Here is a 9323-nt window from a genome sequence, read left to right as displayed (position 1 = left end):
GCAGACTTGGGCACTGGCTTTATGGGTTGAGCAGAGTCTGAGGGGGCTGTGGTTCCCAGGCAGGTGCTAACTCAGCTGGAGGAGGGTCAGGAGCAGAGGATGGTAGCAGGATCAGGAAACTAGTTTCCTGGGCTCTGTCATTAAAGTACCCTCAAGTAGTTTTTTTTTTTTTTGAGATAGAGTCTCCCTTTTTCACCCTGGGTAGAGTGTCGTGGCGTCACAGCTCACAGCAACCTCAAACTCTTGGGCTTAAGCGATTCTCTTGTCTCAGCCTCCCAAGTAGCTGGGACTACAGGCACTCGCCACAATGCCCAGCTATATATATATATTTTTTTATTGTTGCAGTTGTTGTTTAGCAGGCCTGGGCTGAGCTTGAACCCACCAGCCTCGGTTTATGTGGCTGGCGCCCTACTCACTGAGCTACGGGTGCCAAGCCACTTCAAGTAGTATTAAATGGGGTCATTAGTGTGTTCTACAGAGCGACACTCCAGACTCCAATCTAGAATTGGATGTATAGGGTGTAAGGATTACAGGAGTGAGCCATCACACCTGGCCTGCTTTATCATCCTTGTTTGTGTTGGGGAAGACCAAGCTGTACATGTATTAGGCTGCTGACATACCCTGGAATTCTCACATTGGGTTAAAAGATAAGGATTTGAACCAGTAGACTTGGACAGAATGGAGAAAAGTGAGACTCCAGATAGGACAAGTTAGATGTTCGCTTAAAGTAATGTTTGTCTGTGCAGTGCACACATTGGGCATCAAGTAAGGGGACAGACAGCAGTACTGGGAGGCTAGTTGTGGTGGTCATCTTCTCCAGGTTCCACATTTTGGCCTTGTACAAAATGATGTCCTTGTAGGCGTGGAAGTGGTTCAGCCTGTGGTCTTGGTATTCTGAGTTGACCTAAGAGGAGGATGCAGGATCAGAAAAACCAAGTGAGGAAATGAGCCGAACTGAGTTTGTAGACAATGTACCTGGGCTTAAAATAGGCCCCACTCTGCGGGTGTGTGTCTGTGCTGGAAAATAGAGTTGACAGAATTCACATCAACAAGGGTTGTGAGTCTGAAAGAGAAGAGCTCGGCCAGGTTGGCCGCACTCCCTACTCTACTGGCTCCACTGGAGGCTACACTGGGGGCTCCTTCCCTTACTAGACATAAGCTCTTTGAGGGGAGCGGCTGTGTCTGCTGAGTCCCCAGCTCCTGGGGCAGCACCCAGTGCTCACTATTCATCCAGCACATACTTGTGGAAGGGTCACACAGAGTCCTGAGTACAAGTGAGCACTGATACATAAGTCTCATACCATTGACACTGCAATTCACTGCAACTGTCAACAGGAGACAAGAGGTGCTCACTGATGGTGGCTTCCCCTGTGCCAACATTGAAGTGGCTGGTATTGTGCCTGTCCTGGGTGAGGTCCTACCAGGTGGTTGGGATCTCTGCGTTGGCTTATCAAGCCTCTTCTGCCCCCAAGCATGTCATTCTGAGACTCCAGCTTTAATAAACTAAAGGCTACATAACACCTGACCTATTGCTTTGGAAAATACTGTTTTTTTCACTACACCAGCAGCACCATCTGGGGACATGGTCCCAAGTTTATAGTCATGTGTGAACTTGTAGTATCTGAAGAGTCTTTGCAACTCCAGAGTGATAACTGAGCTGGGGGCATGTACAGTGTGTGATCTGCAAAGCCTAGGAGCATGTGAGCACAGCAAGCCAGGCAGGGCCAGCTATAATCACCCTTCCTGTCCTGGTGAGCGGCCATGAAAGGTCTACACCCATACATGGCACTCTTATGAGTCAGGTCCTTAGGGATATAAAGACTGGTGAGTTAACTTACTTGCTCTTTAGGTTGTTTTTCTAAGTTGCTTAATTATCTAACTGGGGTGAGATTTCTTTTCTTTTCTTTTTCTTTTTTTTTTTTTTTTTTGAGACAGAGTTTCACTGTTGCCCTTGGTAGTGTGCTATGATGTCAGCACTGAGCCTGGAGTCTGAATTCTTCCACAACCACAGAATTTTTTTAGCAGTTTCTTTTCTTTTTTTTTGAGACAGTCTCACTTTGTCACCCTCGGTAGAGTACCATGGCGTCACAGCTCACAGCAACCTCAAACTCTTGGGCTTAAGCAATTCTCTTGCCTCAGCCTCCCAAGTAGCTGGGACCACAGGTAGCCGCCACAACACCCAGCTACTTTTTGTTGCAGTTGTCATTGTTGCTTAGCTGGCCCAGGCTGGGTTTTTTTTTTTTTTGTAGAGACAGAGTCTCACTTTATTGCCCTCGGTAGAGTGCTGTGGCGTCACAGCTCACAGCAGCCTCCAGCTCCTGGGCTCAAGCAATTCTCTCGCCTCAGTCTCCCGAGTAGCTGGGACTACACGCCCTTGCCACAATGCCCAGCTATTTTTTTGTTGAAGTTTGGCCAGAGCCGGGTTTGAACCTGCCACCCTTGGTATATGTAGCTGGCGCCCTACTCACTGAGCCATAGGTGCCGCCCCCAGGCTGGGTTTGAACCCGCCACCTTTGGTGCATGTGGCCGGTGCCACAACCACTGTGCTATGGGTGCCAAGCCTAATTGGGATGATTTCTGTCTTCACCCGGACCTTCCTTCTTTCACAACACTCCTTCTCTCTGGATAAAGGTTCTCTCCTGGAGCAAACTCTCAGGCTCCCTGAGGTCTTTTTCAACTAGGCCTGACTAATGGACTTCCATGTTTACCTTTGTGTTGTTCCATTTTAGCAAAAATCCTGCTAAGTCAGTTTTATTAGAACCCATTCCCTTTGAAATATGACATCCCCCAACTGATGTGTGACACCCTGGCTTCCCACTAGTAAGAATCCTGTAGGTGAAGTTTAGCCAGAAGCCACTTCCACCCCTGATGTTTCCTTGAGTCATTTCCCATCACTGGGCCCACCTTCCTCCTTGCCTGTACATTCCTACTCACTCATGCTGTGTGCAGAGTTGAGCCCCATCTCTCTCCCTCACTACAAACTCCCATCTTGGTGCCTGTGCCTTTCATAATAATTCTCCATGTGAACACGTCTTCCTTCTCCTTTTTAACAATCACTGAATAATCCATTCATTATTCATTTTCATATTCACTGTCCTTTATTTCTTTTTCCTGTAACCCTCTACCCTTACTCACTATTCGTTAGGCCTCCCCCTTCCCTTTGAGTGGTAACTTCTCCAGCTCTCTAAACACACCCTCCCCTTTGAACTTGGTTCTTCTTATATATGTGGTGGGGGCCCAGCTGGAATCTCCATCTCCCCCAGTCACCTCTCTCCATACCCACACCCAGTATCCGTAGAGGAGCTATTTCAGATGATCATCTGGTTTATCTCCCCTTCACTGGTAACACCAGTGAACCAGTAACACCAATGAACGGCATACTGAGCTGTTTGCTCAAGTCTGTGTGAAACGGCCCCACAGGAGAGCTCCACTCCTGGACTGGAATGATGTCCCCAGACCTGAAGGCCTGGCTGCTGCAGTAGGAATTAGAGAGTGAATGGGGGAGGGGTTCTTGGGAAGGGAGCACCCTCCATAAATCCTGGGTGGGTGGGAGCAATGGAGCCCAGACAAGCAGCCAGGAGAGGCAGCTGGTTGGAAGTAGGCGGGGCTCCGTGTCCCCTTCCTGTCCTTACTCCCCAACATCAGAGTGGCCCACAATTACCTAGCGCTTACTGTACCATTCTAAGCTGTTTCTTCACATTCTTTCATTTAATCTTCACAACAAACTTTGTTAGATACATTATCCCCATTTTAAGACAGATGAATGGAGGCTTAGGTTATGGTCACATAGCTAGTGGTAGTAGAAAGAAATGTTTTCAAATTGTGTTCTCTGATTTCTGCTTTTTCCTTATAATAGAAACCCTTACTCATGTAGCGTGTTTCAGAGCTAAAGACTATATTTCCTGGGTGCTCTGGTGGCTAGCTGTATCCTTCCAATCAAACAAGGAGAGCACTATTTTTAAGATTTCCACTTAGAGATGAGATAGCAGAACTCACAGATGTAAGTGATGTGCCAAGCCCACCCTCCTGGTCACGGGAGCTGCAGAGTCAGGCATCTGCCATCAGCTGCCTTTATTTAACCAAAATATGCACAGTGTTCTCTCTGTGCTAGGCTCTGCTCTGAGCACAGCACAGATCGCCCCCTCTCTTAAAATCAGTGTCACCTATGATTTTAAGTCCCCCCCCAGGGCACAGAACAGTGCCTGGCACAGGGTTAGTGTTTGCCCCATCATGGCTAAAAGCTGAGCAGAGGCACCAGATGCCCCTGTGTCAGGGCCTGGGCAAGCCTCTGAGGCTGGATGTTCTGCCCTATGGCTCAGTGAGTAGGGCACCTGCCCCATATACCGAGGGTGGCGGGTTCAAACCTGGCCCCGGCCAAACTGCAACAAAAAAAATAGCCGGGTGTTAGCCGGGCGTTGTGGCGGGTGCCTGTAGTCCCAGCTGCTTGGGAGGCTGAGCAAGAGAATCGCGTAAGCCCAAGAGTTAGAGGTTGCTGTGAGCTGTGTGACGCCACGACACTCTACCTGAGGGCAGTATAGTGAGACTCTGTCTGTACAAAAAAAAAAAAAAAAAAAAAATAGCTGGGTGTTGTGGCGGGCACCTGTAATCCCAGCTACTCGGGAGGCTGAGGTAGGAGAATACCTAGGCCCAGAAGTTGGAGGGCCACAGCACTCTACAGAGGGCGATAGAGTGAGACTCTGTCTCTACAAAAAGAAAAAAATAATAATCAGTATCATTTAACAAGTTAGGTGCTGTACTATCTTCTCTGTGAGGAAGCGGAGTGGTACAAGAGCTTAGAAACTTCCCAGGGGCCCACAGCTAGTGAGTGGCAGCCAGAACTGAAACCCAGGCATGTCTGGCTCCCAACTCTGTTCTCTTAGCCTCCATCTATGCTGCCCCTCATCTTTGGTATTTCCTGAGGACAGGAGCCACACTTACCAGGGGCTCCGAGTCCCATCCAATCTCCTGGTTTTCAGTCTGTGTCTCTGGGTAGTTCATCCTTGGTCCCTGGGCATCCTGGTGAATGACATGCAGAAACCTGGCCGGGAGATGAGGCCAGTGTTATGAAGGACTCAGGATCTGGGACTGCTGGGTGTCCCTGTGCTCTTTACTCTGGCTGCATCGTTCCTCAGGGTAGAACATCCAGCCTCAGAGGCTTGCCCAGGCCCTGACACAGGGGCATCTGATGCCTCTGCTCAGCTTTTAGCCATGATGGGGCAAACACTAACCCTGTGCCAGGCACTGTTCTATGCCCTGGCGGGGGGACTGAGTGAGGCAGATGTGGTTCAGCTGTCCTAGAGCCCGTAGTCTGGATGGGGGCAGAGTCAACAACACACAGAGTTACAGACAGACCTGATGGCGGCACGCTGGAAGGAAGGTGTGGGCAACGGCCTGAGAAGGAAAAGCAGCTACTGCAGGGCCAGGCCTGGGGAGAGGCAGAGGAAAAGCACAAAGCAGGCAGAGAGAGCAAAGGCCCCGGGACATGAGTGAGTGTAGCTAGTGAAGCCCGACAGAGAGAGCGAGGGGGACAGAGAGAGACACCACACGTGTCTGCAGCTGCACAGCTCTCCTGCCCTACAAGTCTCCAGAGACAGGCAGGGGCAGATGCACCATAGAATGAAACTGGGCTTTGGAGTCAGTTCTAGGACTAGCCTGCCAGGTGGCCTCATTCCTCTGGGCCTCACTGTTCTCCATCTGCAAAATGGGAGGAAAATGTCTACCTCAGCAAGGGGACTGAGAATGAAGAGAAGGGAGGTAACTCAGTAGTCAGGCACTGGGCTGGGCATATCCCTAACAGAAGGCAGATGGCAAGTTTTGCCTGCTGTCCACCCATTACGTGGTATATTCCTATTGCTCCATGTCCCAACTTGCATCCTGTATGCTCATTGGGAGAGTGACGACCGAGTCCATTTAGCCTCTCTGTGGTCTATCTCAATGTCATTGTGAAACCCTAGAACTTAACCATCTGCAGGTTCTTCCCGGTTATCGGACATGGGCTTTCTGGTGATCAGGTGAACTAGAGAAAAACAGCATCACAGGTTCATATGAAAACATGAACTCCCTGCCCTCTCTAAGAGCCAGCTTAGGCTGGTCATTTATTCAGCACTCACTGGCACAGGCCAGGCATTATGCTTAGTGCCAGGGGGCAAGGTTGAGTAATGCCCTCAGGAACCTAAAATATAGAGTGGCACTTTCTGCTATGTTGACCACCAGCTGCATGTGGACATGTGAATTTGAATATATAAAATGAAATACCATGAAAAATTCTGTTCTTTAGTCACACTTCAGGTGTGCAAGAGCCACACCCAGGTCATGGGTATAGTTTTGACTACAGCACAGATACAGACCATGTTCCTCATTGACAGTTGCTGTCTGGAATAGTCCTCATCTAGAGGGAAGGTTATGTGTGCCAGGCAGCCAACAGAGGTTGCCCATACAGCGAGCCCTCCCCAGGAGGGTCTGTGATGACAGTGGAGCAGAACTGACACTCACCACTTAGCTCAGAATTACACATGCACAGGAGAGGCTGTAAGCAAGACAGAAAAGCTTCCTGCGTTCCCTGATCTTCATTCTATTTGTGGTGAGAGATGATAAACAGACATGGCATCTGTTGACTTAAGTGTGATGGAGAACAGGAAAGCAGGACAAGTGGGTAGGGCGTTGATGGGGGTGTGTGTGTATCTGTGCTACTGCAGATGGTCTAATATACCTAACAGGTCTGATGCATGTCTAGGGAGATACAGTTGAGCAGACTCCTGACCATGGGAGTGCACTGTGAGTGTACATGGGAGAGAGAACACTGACATGAGCTTGGAGAGTTTGAAAAACATCAAGAAGGCCTGAGTGGAGGGAGCTAGGTGGGGAGCAGAGGTCAGTAGAAACCAGTGGAGTCCAAATGATTATCTCAAACTCCCAGCATTGAAGTAGCTTTGCAGCATGCAGGCCTCTGAAACTGGTTCTCAACCTGTGCGTGGCGTGACCCACAGGAACTGTATTAAAGGGCTCTGGCATTAGGAAGGTTGAGAATCACTGCTCTGGGATGTGTATTTACACAGTCCCTATTGTCATCATATTAGCAGAGCATAATTTCTCTTTGTATAGGTGACAATAAACAACAGTACAAGTTCTAATATTTTCTCACTTTAGTGCAATAGGCATGTGCCCAAAAGACGTGAGGTGGGAGACAGACAGCACCTTCTCTAGAACACCTCAATGTTGCCTGAAAGGATTACTAAGTAAGGTAAAATAGACCAAGTTTGAACAGAATGGATAGTAAATTCTTCTGCTTCGTTGTTAAGAGCTCCAGAGTAAGTGAAGGCACTACATTTTCTCCATGTGCGTCATCAGACATAATCGGACTACATAGATCTGCACCATGCAGTTAATTAGGTACAGGAGTTGGGAAGTAAGTTCAGGAAGAAGGAACAAGGTTGCTTATAGTAAGGTGGAGGAAATGGCAAGTTGTATTTCAAAAATCCATTTATTTTGAAATGGCAGGGGACAAAGGAGCATGTGTGGGATCCTTGAACAGTGGCTGGTCCAGAGTAGGCTCCAAAATCCTTCTTAATGGCACATGGCTTCAGGGAGGAGGGTTGTGTGGATTAACCTGGGCAGGGGCTGCATCTGCTGTGTGATTTAATCTTTATCTCAGAAGCTGTGGAGCCACTGATGGTTTTATGAAGGGACTGAACTGATCCATTGGAGCTTAGGGCCCAGCTTCTAGGGGAGGATAGTTGGGAGCCCGTCAGCCAATCCAGGCAGCAGTCACTATCTCCCTGCTGAGGCTTCCTCAGTAAGGGTGTAGAGAGGCATACTTACTCCCCAACTCCTGTGCTACTTAGACAGGAAATTACATGAGCAGAGAAGAAGACGCCTCCTCATGCATGAAGGTGTCTTTCACTGAGGTGGGAGCAGGTGGGTCAGGTGAGAGAAATACAAAGGAGTAACAGGACTTGTGCCTAATTACATGGAGGGGTAAGGGAGACAGGGACTTTCAGGATGACTCCCGGGCTTTGAACTTGGGAGGGTGAATGACTGTGGTGCCCCTTGCTGAGACAGGATGTTCTGGAGTGGTGCTGAGTGGGGAACAAGGTGCAGATGAGCCCGGCTTTCCACCTGGTGGTTTTGAGGATCCTGGGGGTGGTGCAGGGCAGGCAGCTGGGAGGCAGCTATGTGGGAGGCTGTGAAGCTCCATATGAAGCCCAGTAGCATTAAGAGGAGCAGATGTGAGAGGCCCAGGTAAAACGTCCAAGGAGTGTGCAGTTACAAGAGTGGAGGGTATGGTTGTTTTATTGGGGGAGCTATGTGGTCCCAAAGTTACCTGTCCTGAACTTCCTAGACCATAGGTCAAGCGTGAAAACAAATCTTTACCTCATTAAAAAACAACCAAATGATAAAAAGCTGCTTAACTTTTTTTTTCTAATATGATAATACATAATCATGATGTGGATGCATTCTAACATGCCTAACAGGTCTGATATAAAGCAGGTTAAGCTCCCTCCTACATCCTGAGTCTGAGAGGTCTAGTAGGGGGTGGTGCGAGAGAAGCTCTTCTTCCCTGGGACCCCCATCCCAGCCAACAGCCCCTCAGAGCCTCCCTTTAAAGGCACCCAAGTCTTGCCCTCCTCTTTCCGCAGCTCCTCACTCTTGCGGAAGGAACCACGTGCTACTGTCTGTACAGTTTCTGGATGTCATGGTCTTTGACGAAGAGTTCCGGCAAGATCTGGTCTTGGCGGACCTCATCTGTGGCCCCCTCCTCATTCTGGCGTCCAGCCATGTCCTTAGTGCTACAGGTCCTGACTGGCTTTTCTCTGTCCCCTCAGATGGCTTGACCTGATGCTGGCCTCCAGGCAACAGTGCTCCACGTGGTCTCCAGGCAACAGCGTCCCACGCAGTCCTTTAAAAAATTTTTTATATTATTTTTTGAGACAGAGTCTTAAGCTGTCACCCTGGGTAGAGTCCTGTGGTGTCATAGCTCACAGCAACCTCAAACTCTTGGGATCAAGCAATATTCTTGCCTCAGTTTCTCTATTTTTTAATAGAGATGGGGGTCTTGCTTTTGCGCAGGCTGGTCTTGAACTCCTGAGCTCAAGCAATCCCCGTGCCTCGGCCTCCCACAGTGCTAGGATTACACGCGTGAGCCACTGCGCCCTGCTGTCCCCAGCCGTCTTAAGGCAACCGCGTCCCATACAGTCTCCAGGCAACAGAGTCCCTGGCGTAGGATCCTGCTGCGTTAGACTACCTGGACGCCCCCAGTCCCCTGCCTGAATCCACACACCCATTTCCCACCCCGGAGGATTTTATTTCCTGCTCTGCTCCCTTCT

At 49.3% G+C, this 9323-nt stretch overlaps 1 pseudogene; it reads right to left on the bottom strand.

Annotated features, from left to right (window-relative positions):
* Positions 1-794: 794 nt before the first annotated feature.
* LOC128574718 (protein FAM183A-like) lies at positions 795-8776 on the bottom strand (annotated as a pseudogene).
* Between the last annotated feature and the right edge of the window lie 547 nt (positions 8777-9323).

This window comes from Nycticebus coucang, chromosome 22 (assembly GCF_027406575.1).
Source record: "Nycticebus coucang isolate mNycCou1 chromosome 22, mNycCou1.pri, whole genome shotgun sequence".
NCBI lineage: Eukaryota > Metazoa > Chordata > Mammalia > Primates > Lorisidae > Nycticebus > Nycticebus coucang.
The sequence above is the reverse complement of the archived record's forward strand: the minus strand, read 5'-3'. Positions and strand labels throughout refer to the sequence as shown.